The sequence below is a fragment of the Vulpes lagopus genome, chromosome 19, assembly GCF_018345385.1.
Source record: "Vulpes lagopus strain Blue_001 chromosome 19, ASM1834538v1, whole genome shotgun sequence".
Lineage (NCBI taxonomy): Eukaryota > Metazoa > Chordata > Mammalia > Carnivora > Canidae > Vulpes > Vulpes lagopus.
Window position 1 is genome coordinate 37,985,919 of NC_054842.1, and position 16,046 is coordinate 38,001,964.

General features: G+C 40.8%; 1 protein-coding gene across 8 annotated transcripts in view; it reads left to right on the plus strand.

Moving 5' to 3' along the window:
- ZBTB38 (zinc finger and BTB domain containing 38) overlaps window positions 1-16,046 on the plus strand; it is a 130,407-nt gene that overhangs the window by 57,128 nt on the left and 57,233 nt on the right. For 6 of the 8 annotated variants that reach the window (XM_041733718.1, XM_041733720.1, XM_041733715.1 and 3 more), the window contains one exon: window positions 12,478-12,543. The gene's annotated coding sequence lies outside the window, so the exon portion shown is untranslated. Of the gene's footprint in view, window positions 1-12,242; window positions 12,359-12,477; window positions 12,544-13,143; window positions 13,506-16,046 lie in introns of those variants that run through there. The other 2 variants (XM_041733717.1, XM_041733723.1) reach the window with 2 other exon arrangements.

The window sequence follows — 16,046 nt, forward strand, 5'->3', positions numbered from 1 at the left end:
AGAGAATGTAGCTTGAAATTCACCCTGGGCACCAGAGTGAGTCTGAATCATACTACAGCAGCCGGGCCACAACTGGCCTGGACTCCTAAGAGACCTCTCTGCCCTCTGTTTTCACTCTACATGAGGCAAATTCCTTTGTGTGTCTTTTAAAATATTTCTATCATTGTTTTTAAATATAAAGGGTCATAACTAGCTACTATACAAAATCTAGAGAATACAGAAAAATATCAAGGAGAAAACAACAGTCTCCAATAATCCAACAACTAAACAACAATTCTGTATTGACATTTTGACGCATTTCTTTCCAATTTTTCATATATATGTATGTATACACACACACACACACACAAATTACTTGTAATAATTTTATATGCTTTTTCTCACCCCACTTAACATTATGTTGTCAACATTTTTCCAAGTCACTAAATGGCCTATGAAAATTTGATTTTTAACGGCTGTATTTCCATTGCACTTATATATCTTAATTTATCCATTCTTTTTTTTTTTTATGGGCATTTTGATTGCCTGTAGTGCTCTACTGTTACCAATCTGTCAACATTCTTGTTGATAAATCTTTGTGGACATCTTAGGAAAAATTCCTAGAATTGAATTAGTAGGTCAAATGACCTGTTTTTAAAGTTTCTAATGCACAATGGTAAATTAGCCTCCAGAAAGGCACCACTGTCTATTTAAAAACCTAAATTCCCTTCGGTTTCTTATGTTTAAACACATGCTCCTAGGCTCCAGTGGCATCAGAAGTGCTGATCAGGGGGCCTAAGAATATGCTTTTTAATATACCTTCCTAAGGACACCTGGGTGGCTCAGCAGTTGAGCGCCTGCCTTCAGCGTAGGGAGTGATCCTGGGGTCCTGGAATCAAGTCCCACATTGGGCTCCCTGTGTGGAGCCTGCTTCTCCCTCTGCCTGTGTCTCTGCCTCTCTCTGTGTGTGTGTGTGTGTGTGTGTGTGTGTGTCTCTTTCATTAATAAATAAATAAAATATTAAAAAATATATACACCTTCCTATTCCTTATGCACATTAAAACCTGAGAACTGTCGATATGCTGCATTCAATGCAATAAACATTCATTTCAGCAAACACTTATTAGGCAGAAAACAGGGAACCCTGAGATAGTATATCTAAACCAGAATTTAATGTAAAAGCTCTTTTTTGGCCTCTGAATTTTAGATTTTTCCTTAATCATGGTATGAGATAGTTGAAAGATTGTCAAATGGGAATCAGGAAACCTTAACTGTAAATATGAGATAACAGAGACCGAGAATGATTCATTTATTTCCAGGTGGTTATCCAGAGAGATTTAGTGGCAGAGGTAAAACTACAACTCGAGTAGACAAAGGGCCCAGACCCACCCAACCTTGAGGTAGCAGAGACAAGGCACCAATGGGAAGACAGACCCCTCAGGTGAGACTCTGCCTCAGCCAGGAAACTTCTGTCTGCCTTCTGATGGGCAGGGCTATATCTCAGGATGTGTGTGGGCAGCCCAGACCCCATGAGGGGCCCACATGCCCATTTTGGTCACCTAATGAACCCAGATCACCATGTGCCCTAAGCCCTGAGGTGGTACCACTGAAGCAGGACCAAGGAGGACATGGGGCAGTCATGCAGATCCATGAACAAGAGCAGAGTAGGAGAGAGGGTCCAGAGTCAGAAGGCAAGAGAGCAAAGACTCATATTGGGATCAGAATTAGGGGAGAGTAGGCATTAGCTGAAAAAAAGACAAAGCCAGAACTAGAGGGAACCTGTATGATTCACCCTCAAAGATGGAGTCCCATTGCATAACTTCATAGTCTGGGGAGTTACCTGCCCCAGCTGCACCTGCCTCTTTAAATCTGAGAGGTGCTGTCCACCAGACTGCCTTCCGACAGCAGGGAAATAGGAGCACCTGGCCAAAGAAGGGGCAGTGGAAGAGAAGAGGCCTCTAAAATTGGGAAATTGGGAGCATTGTGTTATAACAGAGAACATAGTAAACAAACAACAACCAAATTTAATTTTTTTTGGGGGGGGGGACCCTGGGTGGCACAGCGGTTTAGCACCTGCCTTTGGCCCAGGGCGCGATCCTGGAGACCCAGGATCGAATCCCACATCGGGCTCCCGGTGCATGGAGCCTGCTTCTCCCTCTGCCTGTGTCTCTGCCTCTCTCTCTCTCTCTGTGACTATCATAAATAAATAAAAATTTTAAAAAAAATTTTTTTTACTACCTTTTAAGAGGAAGTGTGACCAGCCATTTTGTTGGCATAACTCTATTCAAGCCCATCAGACTATACCTGTTGGCCACCTGATGGCATATGGCTGCCCTTCCTCATTCTAGCACCCCAACTTCTAGAGGGCCTCCCTTATATCATCTACTTTCAAGTTCAGCCCTCACGTACTGCTCAGCTCCTGATCCTGATGGTCCCTAGTTCTTGTTCATTTCAGGTTCTATAAATGACCACTTAGGTTCCTCCATGCCGAAGCCCACATCTTTCTCTTGTGACTGCACCAGGTGAAGCACAAGAGCCAGAACCCAAAAGTGTACCTCTGCTGCACCCATTATATATGCTTAGCACCAGGGAATTTGCCTATAATCACTAAGCTTCACTGCCTCTGTGCAGTCTTCATTATCTCTTGGCTGTTCCCATGTAGGATCACTGCTCTCCTGATTCTTGGCCTTCTGGTCCAAACTCATAGATCCAGGGACATGATGAGTATGGATTCTGGGAAGGTCCACAACCTCCCTTCAATCAGGGGCACAGGAGATGGAGAGTGACTTTCCAGACATGCCTGAGGCAGTTCAGGCCATCGCTATGATGTTGGCTCTATGCAAAGCCCATCTCCCTGGCATCCTTTACAACTTGGGATTGGTAGGCACCTTGCAATACTTAGAGTTCTAATTACTGACAAGACCTGGTAGGCCAAGAAGGTCCATGTGGTGGTGAAAGCAATGCATCCAGATCTAACCCCCAGGAGTACACGCTGGAGTTCTGTGACATCCAAACAAGGTGTCCACATTGCTGCTGGTGAATCGTAGATGATAAACAGGGTAGGAAGCCCAAGAGCAGAAAGTGTTCAGTGGAGCCTGTGATCTGACAAGGCGCCACTGGTAATCCCACTTTTCCCTGTCTATGCTGACTCCATGTCCATTCCCTGCACACTTTGTTAATAAGTAGCTAACTTTCAGAATAAAAAGCATTCACACAGTCTCTGGCCAAAGTTGCTGGACAACCCTGACCCAGGCAAATTTTGTCTCTGCTCCATGGCCGTCATATCATGGCTTTCATATTACCTTGGGAGAGTGCCACTAGTATCAAGTCTGCCTGTTGGGCCAAGATGTACTGCCTCAGAGAAGCCCAGCATCCCCAGTTGGTGATGTCCCACTAATGTAGTCAGGAGCAACTTGTCAAATCTAAAGACTCACCCAGTATGAAGAGCCCTGTTTTCCATCATTGAAATGCCAGACAGCTCAAACTGCTGTATAGATAAGCATTAGGATAGCTGGAACAGTGAGAGATATCTGAAGCCACCCACCTAAGCTCTGAAGGCCTCCCCCACTTGACTGCCATCTTGACTGGATCAGCAAAAGGAATCCCATACACATCTATCAGAATGGCTAAAATGACAAATACTGATGTTCCCATATGCTGGCAAGGATTTGCTTGCCAGCATATGGGACTGGACTGCTTATGTGCTGCTGGTGGGAACATAAATGGTGCAGCTGCTCTGGAAAAGAGTTTGACAGTTCCTTATAGAGTTAAACGTACATTTGCCATATGGTCCCACCCCTGGGTGTTTACACAGGAGAAATGAAAACTTATGCTCACGCAAAAGGCCATATATCAATACTCATAGCAGTTTTATTTCGAATACCTTAAACCAGGAAACCAGCCAGATGTCCCTCAAGGAGAGAATGGATAACAAAATTGTGGTACATCCATACCATGGAATTCTATGCAGCAAGAGAAAGGCACACACTCTTTACCTACAACTTGAATGGATCTAAGGGCATTATGCTGGGTGAAAGAAAGCCAATCTCAGAGGGTTACATACTGATTATACTGATTGAGAATAGACCAGGGCCAGAGGTTATTGCTGGAGGAAGGTGTGACCCTGAGAGGGTTAGCATAGGATTTCTTTGTGGTGATGGAATAGTTCTCTATCTTAGTTGTGGTGATGGCTACTCCAATCTATATGTGTGATAAGATTACATAGAACTACACACACCCACACACAGAGCAGGCAAAAACTGGTGAAACCCAAGAAAGGTCTGCACCTGAGTTAATAGTATTACACCAATGTCAGTTCTCTGTTTTGACAAGGTGCTATACTAGTGTGAGACACTATCCTTGGGGGAAGCTGGATGAAGTTACATAGTTACTGTCCTATTTTTGCAACTTTTTGTGACTCTTAAACTATTACCAAAAATGTCATTAAAAGCAACTTCTAAAAACTTTAAGGTCGAAAAAATGGGGGGGGGGTGTTCCCCACCCCAAGAAAGGGGGCTTCAGCCGCCGGCCTCTCTTTTATGAGCAACTCCTATTGTTTATTTTGCCACTTTCTAATTTATGAGTAGGCTTCTGTGGCCTCGACCTCTGCTTTTCAGAGACAGCCCTTCTCAGATGGAATCAAAGCTCAAGTATTCCAGCGCTGAGTGTGAATATGCCCCCTTCCCCCTCCCTGAGACTTGTAACTTCAAAGCAAGGTAAAGACTCAGAGATCTAAGAAATGGTCTCCCGGTGAAAATCTAGGACAAATCATCCTTCTCACCCCTGCACTGTGATTTCTTTTCTGGAATGGCTCTTTGTCTTCTTTGCTCTTCATACAGTTTATTCTCTTCACCTTCGCCAAATGGCCCCTCCTCTAATGGAAGGAGATTAACCCTTCCTTGCCCCCTTTCAATCTCATTCAGCTGAGGGCTTGCTTGCAGCCACACTGCTCTCTGGAGCCTTGTGCCACAGCTGAATGCTGCAGCAGGAGATGGCTGCCTTCTCTTTGAAGCATTTATGCCTCTGTCAAACACCTTCTTGCCAGATTGGGCCACGGAAAGAGTTTTGAAATTAAACCGAACTTGGGCCGCCTGGGTTTATGGTATGGAATTACACAAGGCCATGGGCAATTGCTGTGCCACTACCTTGAGGGACCCCTCTTTACTGAAAGTCCAGCATTATTTACTCTCTTGCTTTACAGAGAGGCCCGTAGCATCACTGAAGACTGAAGTTGAGTGTATGGGGCTGATTACGTGGCATCCTGTCCGGATATGACAAGACACTTGCACATAAGCCACTGTCCCTCAGGACTGGCCTCAGCCCCCAATTTCCTGCCATGTGTTATTAGGGTAACTAATGTTAAGGGACCACGGTGAGAAGGACCCTGGTGCACCTTTCCTGGGCCTGGCCGTGGACTGTAGATCAGGGCAGTGGGCTAGAGAGGTGACAGTTTGAATTGTTGATCTTCAGTAGGCGTTGGTGAATCTCCTAGCTTTGCACCTTTTGGTTTCAAAACCATACTGAACAACGGAAAATGAAACCTGCAACTTATTTTTAGCTGTTCATGCTAACTCATGAGATTTCTTTTGCAAACCAAATAAGATAAAGGCGACTTTGGCTGGTTAAACTTAATCTGATTGACTTAAATAGCAATCAAGACAACTACTCTGATATACGAAGTGGCACTTGGTCTCAGGTGATATTTTGGTCAACATGTACTATTTTGCTTAAAATTATATTTAGTTGAGCTTAAACAAATTTAAACAAGTATACTGTAACATTCTCTTCCAAGAGGAATTAAGAAAAAAGTGGTAAGCCCTCTTTCTAAATCTATTCATTAATTCGCTTATTCTATAACCATTTATTAAGTACCTATTTGCATGAGAGCTTGGAATTTTTTTTATTAATTGAGCCAGTCTGTTGCATTACAAAGAGCAGAATTCTAGAAAGTAAGGAATAGGGCTTTTATCCTAGTTGCTTGGGGTCTTCAGACATAATACTGTCTTTGAACCTGATTTTCTTCACCTCAAAAAAGGGTTGAGATGGCATCCTGCAAAGTGCCTTGCCCATCGTATAGTTCTATGAAACGTGCTCCAACACAGGGGGCCGAGGAAACACTGAGGCACATTTTGGAGACAGTTGGGTTACTGTCAGACCACTCTTATTCCTGTCTCCCCTTTCCCTGTTCTAGGAGGGACTGATTTAAACAAAACCTGTGGTCTGATTGCCAGACAACTTGTGGCTCCCCTTGGTAAACAAGTGATTAAGTACTTGAAAGACTTCTATAGGTATTTTCAGCCTCCAGTTCCACTCCTTAGTTCATGGAGCAAGTTCTATTTTAGGAAGTAGCTTCATGAGACAAAGCTAAAGTTCCACTGGTAGTTGTGGGAGCAGAGAAAGGTCTCTCAGTTTGGTGTTGGTCAGTGAAGAGCATACCCACAGGAGGCCTCTCCACCACACCAGACAATGCTCTAGGTGCCATGGGAGATACACAAATCTTGCAGGAAGCAAGCCAGAGATAGGAATAAAGATAGATAATTCAATACAATAAACACATTCTGTTTTTATCTTCAGTCGAAGGAAATGCAGATTCGCTGGTTTGTTAAGCTGCTCTGGTGAGATGAGGTGCACCGTTATGGCCTCCCTGAGCTGCGTCATTTATCTAAGAGAAGAAAAAGCAAATGACTTTGTTCCCCGGGGTTGAGTCTTGGAGAGGAGAGGACTCTCCTACCAGGAGAGGATTCTCACACAGGGTAGCTTTTATCTGTAGGAATTCTTCCTCTTTCCCTTTTATTTGCATCCCTACCCTCCCTCTTCACCCTACTTGCCGGTCTCTCTAGAAAGAAGAAACTCCACCATCTTGCCAAATATGTGTTTTGCCAGTGCGGGATCTAGTAAAACCTTGTTGTTGTACTTGCTCTCCATTTGGGAAGTGGCAAGCAGTCCTGGCCACAAATGAATGTGTGACTAGGGATACAGGAATGCTCTTGGTCTCCATGTGCTCACAAGGTCTTTATTAGTGCCATATTATAGATCCACTGAGACATAAAAGCAGGCACAATTCTGTTGCTAAAGTCAGAGGTAGTGACATCAAAATGATGGTGAGACGTGTTGATATTCCTGTGGGAGAGTCTGAGTTGGATTCCAGTGGGGCAGAACGTGGTCCACCGGAGCCTCCCTCGAAGCCCTAAGTCACTTACCACCTTTTCTCTGTTGAAAACCACATGGTTCACATTTCCCTTCTGCCTCCACGTCTTTTTGGGGTAACCCCAAAGTTTACTTGCCATCAAGTATATAGTCCTTTCCCATATCTTACATAGATGCTGATGGATAGAAGGGAGAAAGCTCATGTGTAAGAATCAGAGGCTTCCCGGAGTTCAGATTCCTCAGTTCTGTTCGACCATCAAGCATTCACTCTACTGCTTCATGAACACTGAGCAACATAATCGTCCTCTCATATTCCCAGGCAGAGTGGAGCTGATTAGAAAGCCCCGTTTGAGAGCCATCTGGTTGGCATATAAGATTACTGCCAAGGAGCAAGGTAGTCAGCTGGCCACATAACCAGGAGGCAGGAGACTTGGAGTCCAGCTCTTGGCCTACCCAACCTAAAAAGCAAGCTAGGCTGGATTTGTTTACAATCATAAACATTCAGAGCTGGAAGGGATCTTAGGGGCAAAATGGATAGATGCTAAAAGAGAGTTAATCACTAAAATGATACATTTGAAACACTAACCGTGGTTGAAGAAAAATCTCTTACTAAAAAATTAGGCTTTTGAAAAATCCATTTTTAATATATGTTGGGGAAGGAACTCATAATATCAACTTAGTTTATCTGTTCAGGACAAAAACGTTATTTGTGAATGGAAACCATGTCAGTCCTGAATGTTACACTGATTTTTCTTTAACTGATGATTTAGATTAGAACAATCTAATGGCTTGATAGGAAATTTACTCACACATGCAGAATATATTCAGTATAAAAAGGAATAAGATATATAAGATATACATTTAATACAGCAAATGGGCAAACTCACTTATTAAATGTGTGATCTTGGGCAAATGACCAGATCCCTCTCAGCCCTGGCTTCCTCATCCATAATAGAAAAAGACACCTGGTAGAATGTGGTGCTTTTCCATTTTGCTCAGATGGAAATATAAGCTTTTCTACTTCTTTTGCCTCATAAAATATTTCCAAATTACAACAAACCTCTGCCCCAAGTTTTTAATCTGCTTTCTACTCTTAATTTTTCAATGTGGTCTAATTGATTACTCCTTTTTTATTTTATCTTTTCACCTGCTGGTCCAGCCTGTCTCCAGTTGGTGGCATCCTAGGTACCCACAATGCCTGGGCTGGGAAGTGAAGGCTGGCTCATGTGAACAGAATTAATCTTCGCTTCAGGGTGTGGGGATCCCTTCTACCAGGGGTCTCCACAAGAAGAAGATTCCTACATCAGGACAGAATGTGGATGGAGGAGGTTTTATCCTCTGAGGACTGGTGGAAAGATCTAGACTTTGGAATTGGTCAGACTTAGGTTTGAATCCTAACCCTGCTATTTACTATGTGACTAGAAATCCCAATTAGTTCTTCACCCAAAGTTGGTGATAGCTAATGCTCACCTTAAAGGACTACTGGGTTAGAATTAAATAATATAGCCAAAATCTTGAGTATATAGTAGGTTCTCAATAAATGGTAGCTATGTAGACTTAGCTCTGGTCAAAGTAGAAAGCAGAAGTTCCTGCCCAGCTCTCTAGGCAAGATGTAGATGTTCAAAATGGCCTTGGGCTTTCCAAAAAATTTTAAGTTAAAATATATCATCCAAAGCCATTTTTAGTCATTGATAAATTAAGTCACAATGTTGTTTCCAGGGCTAAATACATTCATTATAGACAGATGTAATGACCTCATAAAATTTTCTAAACATCGCCATTCTAAGAATTTAAACAGAAATGTTATATTTGCTGAACATTTTATTTGTAAAAATTTAGATTAGAATGGCCAAACCCAATAACAAATTTACCCACAATTGTTGAATGCCCATATGAGGTGTAAATGCAAACCAGCTGTAATTTTTAATGCAGTGAATGGAGTAAAGAAATGTGCAAACCAATCCAAATGTTTATAAACCAAGGATTCTTCTGGGACTCAGTGCCCTGACTTTACTCTTTTTTTAAACATACAGAGTCAAGCTTTGTTCATACTCGAATTATGTACTTTGCATAAGCCATGCAATTTAACTTTAACCCACAGGACTGAAAATAAAATGAGCTCAGACTGCAGAACAACAAAACTGTGAGCAAGGAAAAGCGTTAATCAAAGTGAAAGACGCACCCCCTCACCACTGGCCCCGTCCTCTAGCCTGCTCCTGCCAGATTAGTTAGGGTTCCTTATACTTGGCTCCTCAAAGTGGCAGAAACAGGTTAAAATTTTTTATCATGGGAAGGGATTTGTCTTTTAAATTGATGTTTGTGTACGTGCCCTGAGGAGATTGATGAGTATCATGCAATTTTTAAAAATCATAAGTGAATGCCTACCCTTGCCACTTGTAATCATGACAAAGCCTAAATAATTCAGGCATGAGCGTGGTGTTTTGTTTTGTTTTGTTTTGTTTTTTAAGTGTAAAACAGGATTTACTAGTCGAGAATGTCTGCCTAAACAAGCTCATCTATCCGAATGCTTTCAACTACAGTTCAAATTTAACACAAGCAGATTTGGTAAATAGGCCAGGTTTGCTCATTGAGTATTTTTAGAACATCACAAAATAAACAAATACGTGGCTTTTAGGTTCATTTTGACAGAGGGTGAATGGAGAACCCACTGGGAGGTTTGAAAATCTCTTGCCCTGGCATCAGGTTTAAGAGTATGGGTAGGGGGCCTGACCACATTTGCCACCCTGTCCCTGTGAGGACGTAACACTATTCACTCATCTCATGAGAGCTTGATATAGATTACTGTCCTTGTCACTGTCATTTATTATCCCATGCAGAGGAGGCAGCAACTTGGTTCTATGTGGTCAGAGTTGCTTCCATGTCGTATATATTTTGCCTACATGATAATAATTTGTGAGTATTTAAACTTGATTGTCTAACTTTCAGATGTTGTTACTGGGGAATATCTGAACAGACACCAATAGCATCAAATGCCTAGATGTTCGCTTCAACCTCCTCTGACCCCACTCTAAGGACCCCGCTTTATAGATGACCATATATTAAATTGGTACCTTGTAACTCAGCCTGATAGTCTCTCTAATTTTTGACCCCCATAGTAAAGGAGGAATTAGCCTAAGGACACTCCATTCTAATTTTCTGTCGCTGTCAATGCTAACCAGAGCTCATAGAGCATGTTGTGGGGGTGGGGAAGATGGTTCCACCATTGGTGTTAGACCAGGAGCTACTGTTTCCGTTAGAGCCACATTTATTTCTGGAGTAGTTGTGGGGAAGAGATGTGCTCCAAAAAGAAGAGGATTCGATGTGGTTCAGGTATGAACTGACCATCTGGACGACCCAACCCAGAGACTAAGTATATGGGTTAGAGGTGGGCTGGTGCTTTCCACGCATTGAGCTGAAAATCACTTGGGTTCTGGGGAAGGAGATAGAATGAAAGCTAGAAACAAAAGATCCGGTTGTGAAACCTAGTACCTAAGTTAAGATATTTGAATACATTTTCTCCTTTAAAAAAAAATTCTGGGGAACTTGAATATTTTGCTAACCTATTTTTAGCAAGTCCTTATAGAAGATCGAGGCGCTGGGAAACTAGCAACCCCAGAAAATATTAATTCATTTTTGCATGTGTTAAAATTAATTAACATTAGTATATTCAGTGATACAACAAGGCAATTAAAGACTTTTGGAGAGATAAGAAGAAAAACGTAAATATATATTCAAAATCAGGCTCATAGCGTTTTATAAAAATGTTGGCTTACATCCAGGATCTAAGGGTGGGGGTGGGTATGGTTTCTTTGTAGCTGAAGAAAGTGGAAAAGAATCTGTTCTATTTCCTAAAAAATAAAAGACTTCTTGTTTTATACAGCATGGTAAATGAAATGCTTTTCTGTTTTTTACCTGCCGGCAGTTTCTGGAGGATATTTTTCTAGCAAGCTATGCTGTTTTCCTCTCTTCGGGGACATGGTGACACTGGTTTTGTAGCAAAACAGTATTTGCTTATTAGGCATTTCTTCAAAATCCTGAATAAGCAGCTCTTTCCACATTTTTTGTTCCACATGTTAAACGTTTCATTGCAATTTGAGCTTCAATTGTGTGTGTGTGTGTGTGTGTGTGTGTGTGTGTGTGTGTTGATAGGAAGGATTGAAAGGGAATGCATAAGAATTCTTGAAGGTTTTTTGTTTAAAAAATTAATTCCTACAATTATGTATTGGACTCTCTACAGAAGGCAATTCCAATTTATTACACAGAGCCAAACTAGATCCCATCAATCTTAAGCAGCGGGGGTAGGGAGGTAGTATTGAAGAAGACATGAAATTTGGTGTTTGAGTAGATGAGATTTAATTTTTGGAAAACATTTCACTCATAAAACGGATGGCACCCCAGTGTCAGCCCTGACCTCCATGATGTCAATGTCATCGTACAAGCATAGCTAAGATAAGCCTCGAAGTAAAACAAAGAAACATTGCATTTCAGCACAACACCATTTCTTCTCTTACAGTATGTACTATGTATATACATATAGTCTTTTGATATTCCTGTTAATGCCTTGTTACTTTACAATTTAGTTTTTGGAGAGGGAGGGAGGAGAAAAATCATTTTGCATGTTCTATGTTCTGAGCAGGCGCGGTAGGTATGCTGCTGCAAGTCTTAACATTATTTAGGTCAGCATCCTAAGGATAGCTTTTATCGTTCATGATGGTCAACTGTACATCCAAAGGAATTCAGCATCAATTTATTTTTCTGTACTGATTTTATTTGCTTCTAAGTTTAAGCAAATTCATTCACGTTTGAATACAATTCCAACTGAGGAGGTATCTGCCATTCTGTACTGCAGATACATTTAGCAGGATACATTTACACAGCTTGTGGTTAGAGGTTATAGCACGGATACAGACAGCCCGATCATGCATTCTTCTACAAGCCTGCCGGCATCACTTAGGATCTGAAAAATAATCTATACCCTACATAATATTATTTTTTACTTTGCAAAAGCATAACAGTTTTGGGTTTTTTTTTTTTTTGCTGTTGTTGTTAGCAATTCTATGAAATTAATAGTCTATAAAATGCATCCCAAACCAGATACATACTGTATTGAAAGCTTGCTTCAAGAAGAAGATATGACAGTATTCATTCCAGCTTATTTTCTTCGTTAGCAAAAGGATTGTTTGATCCTCAGAAGCAAAAGGACACATTCATTGTGCAGCAGCTCTGCTTAAATGTATGAAATGCCTTCTACTGTCTGGTTGCAGAATTTGGAGTTTGCTAAACAGTGTTTAGTGATTGGGCTCATCTTGCATCACCAGTTGATGACATTTTTCTTTGTTCCCTCCTACCCAGTTGAACCAAGACTCTGAGGCTGATATGCAATGTCACTTACAACATTAATCAGATACTGCATTTAAGGTGAGCTGCCCCCTTGCCTCCTCCTTCCCCAGTGCCGGTGTGCTGCATGCAGTGCGTATCTTGCTTCTGTGAGCCTAAGATGGCAGGCAGGATTAGCCGTGCTTTTGCTGTGTGTGCATGCTGTGTATAGAATTCATTACACGTTGCCTAGTATTTCAGATGTGAGTATGTAAATGCTCGGTATGCCATATCATCTGGTAGCGAAGACTTGTTTTTGCCTCATTACAGCCTCAGATATTTCAACATCACCTTTCAGTTCCGATTCATTTGCCTCTGGATGTTTGCTTTTCATCACGTTCAAAATAGGATTTTACCTTTTTTTTTTTTTTAACAAAGCCAAAAAAAAAAAAAAAAAACCCAGCCCCTAAAAACAAAAACAACAACAACAAAACTCTGCTACCAGATGGTGTCTCTCCTTTCTTCTTGCATTTGCTGTCTTTTAAATAATGTATGTTGTATTGTTAATTAATGTGAATATCAAATTAAACACTTGAAACTTACATATTTATTATGCAGGTAGGAGGCAAGGTGGAATCTATTTTTAACTCTTATGCACTCCATGGTGTGCAAACAACTTGGTTCTCAAATTTGTATTTTCAGTGCTGGTATCAGTGGTTTGATTTTCAGCAAATGTGACAGTGGCCTTTGCAGTGGTCAGCTCCGGGCTTTGAACTCTCAGAGGAGGAAGGGAAAAAAATTCAACACACCACCTCCTTGGTTGCAGCCTCAGAGAAACCTTGGATGAGAAACTTCTTTTTTTCAATCCTGTTTTCCTGTTGATAAATTCAGTTCTCGTGATCACAGTACATTCAAGCTGTTCTGCGTATGATTTTTTGTGTGTGTGACAATTGCATCTAAAACTTGTGAGCAAGAAGACGGAGAAATCAGTTGGTCTCCATCGCTTTACATAAAAATGGCTGAGTGTCTTGTCATGCTAGCACTGCATTAAGTGATACATACAGGTAGGTCGAAATTTGCATGTTTTATAGATTTTTTTTGAGCCATGAAGCAAGAATTTTAGATGGATTAAAATATTACTTTTGGAACAAACATTAAATAAGACAGTTGTAATTTTTTGGAGGGAGGGTATTAAATTGGTTAGGCTTTCTTATTCAGATACTATATCAATATATAGCTTTGATTAAGCTCACAAAATGATTCTGTTCTAAAAGTGAGATGATTCCTTTTAAAAAAAATAATATATATGATAGGTGTGGCGCCATTAGACAACAAAAGAATTTTTTGAAAACTGTGTTGCTTCAGCTCCATTTTAGCTTGAAACTAAAAATAAATGGGTTTCTTGAGATAATTTCAAAGAGCGCAAACAAGCTTAATAAGAAACATTTAAAATATTTAAATTTTAAGAAGCGGTCTGTAAACGTGTTATATGAAAGATGAAAATGAAAACTTACATGCTTCCTAAATAAATTTTAGAAAATCTACAAGAATAAATATGCTATTTGTATATCTATTATTTGGAGAGATGAGGAGTTAGAATTTTTGAAGGGGGGGGGTGGATATTGAATGTAGATGGCCCTGTTAGAAGAAAAAGAGCTTCACTGAATGAAAGAGTCCCTAGAATGGTTCATTGCAGACCATACAGCTGTGGTTCTGTAAGTACCAAATTCTGGCACTTTTCAAAATAATTTCATGGGCTCTTTCCTTTAAGCTTAACTTCCGAAATGTATTTTAGTTTCAAATTAACACTGGGCCAGAACCTGTTTCCTTGGTAACCAAGTCTTGTTTAAAAATGCAATAACAGATATGCAAAAGATTGTCTTAAAACAAGAAACAAATGGTTAAGGAAAATTGTACAGTCCTTTTCCCTCTCATATAGTCTGGACTGGCTTTAGACGTTTTTAAATGCGGTCTTCGAGCCTTAAACATTAAGCCACATTTCTACACTTAGAGAGAAAGCATGCACAGGGAGGGCTTTTTTCTTCCTCCTTTGTGCTCAGTACTTTCAAAATTAAGGTTTTCTTTGTAACATGCCCCAGAATGCTGGTCAAGGTTTGTGTACAGAGGTGTAGTTGTAGTTTCATTATCACTGGTTCACCGGCGCCACTGAAACAAAGGCATCTCAGAAATTCTGAGAATCAGAAAATGCCTGTGCTCTTGTTTTCCCTGATTCCCTCCACTGGTAACCTCAGAGCTCTGGGTAGAGAAGGACCCAAACCCAAGCCCACCCCCCCAAACGAGAAGTGCACCTGGAGCCTTTGTGGAAATGTCTTTGTAGATGTGTTAGGAGGAAGATACTGGCAAACCTGAAACCCCTCTGAGGTTTGCTCCGATGTGAAGAACATTGAGACTCAGAACCATCTGTGTAGATGGCTGCTTTATTCTAGCAGTTGGTCTAATATTCCAAAGCACTGTGTGTACAGTTCAGTCAAAGCTCTTATGGGCTAAAGGTTTGTTGCTGCTGTTGTTGTTGTGCTGTTTTGAGGCCAACTTGAATATTTTGCTTGGCGTCTTTCTCTGGCTCAATGATATTAGAACATGATTCATCTCATGGTGATTTCGTTCTTGGGGCTTGCCATGAAATATCCCTCCTGCAACACCTTTTTTTTTGGGGGGGGGGGGCTGTTCAGGGGCCATTTTCCTTCTCGTTTGTGACTAAAAGTGACTAAGTACATTTTGAATGTAGCATCAATCAGAAGATCGTAAACCGAGGGGAAATGTCGGAAACCTGATTCAGTCTTGCCTGTTTATTTCGGTACCGGTAGCATTAACAGTTGCAGGAGGATCAAGCTAATTGTCATTCACTCTTGAGCAAATAATGAGCCGGGCATTTGTGATTAAAACACTATTGCTATTCAGAAAGATTACAAGTACAATGTCTTCTGTTTTGATAGGCCGGTACAAATCAATCATTTTGAACCTATTTGAATCTTAATCACAAGATTAGATGGATGCAATGGGATTGTTTTACCACAAAAATGAATGCCCGATAGATTCAACAGTGTATTTCTTCTTTATAAAATGTTGATCCTTTTATTGTTAACTCAAGCATGGTTGCGTCATCTTGTAGACTTTCATACCTAATGATTTTTTTTTGTGTGGCATTATTCATTTATGTTGCTCTCGGTCTTGCCTAAAAGAATTTTAAACACAATTCAAGGAGGTTGAAAGTCAAATGAGACCGTTGGGAAGTATATTGTACCATTGTCACTCTAATAAATAGACCAGTGAATGGAAGAAAATAATTATTATTTATTACTTTGTCGTGTTTCGCCTTAATGCTTAGCCTTCATATTTCACAGAAATATTTATAAGGCACAAAGCTTTTCTAAACTTACCCATTTACAATTATTATTGGATTTCCTAGTCTAGCCAAAAAACACTTCCTGATGATCGCAGAGATGGCACATACCCCTTCTCATTGTTTAAGAGGCTGTGCTTAACCCATTTACACTTTTTGGCTAAGGTGCTTATACTGGGCAGGCCAGAGCAGGTGCGAGAGAAAGAATGTGCAAACAACTGCTTTGTTCTCACCAAAACAAAAT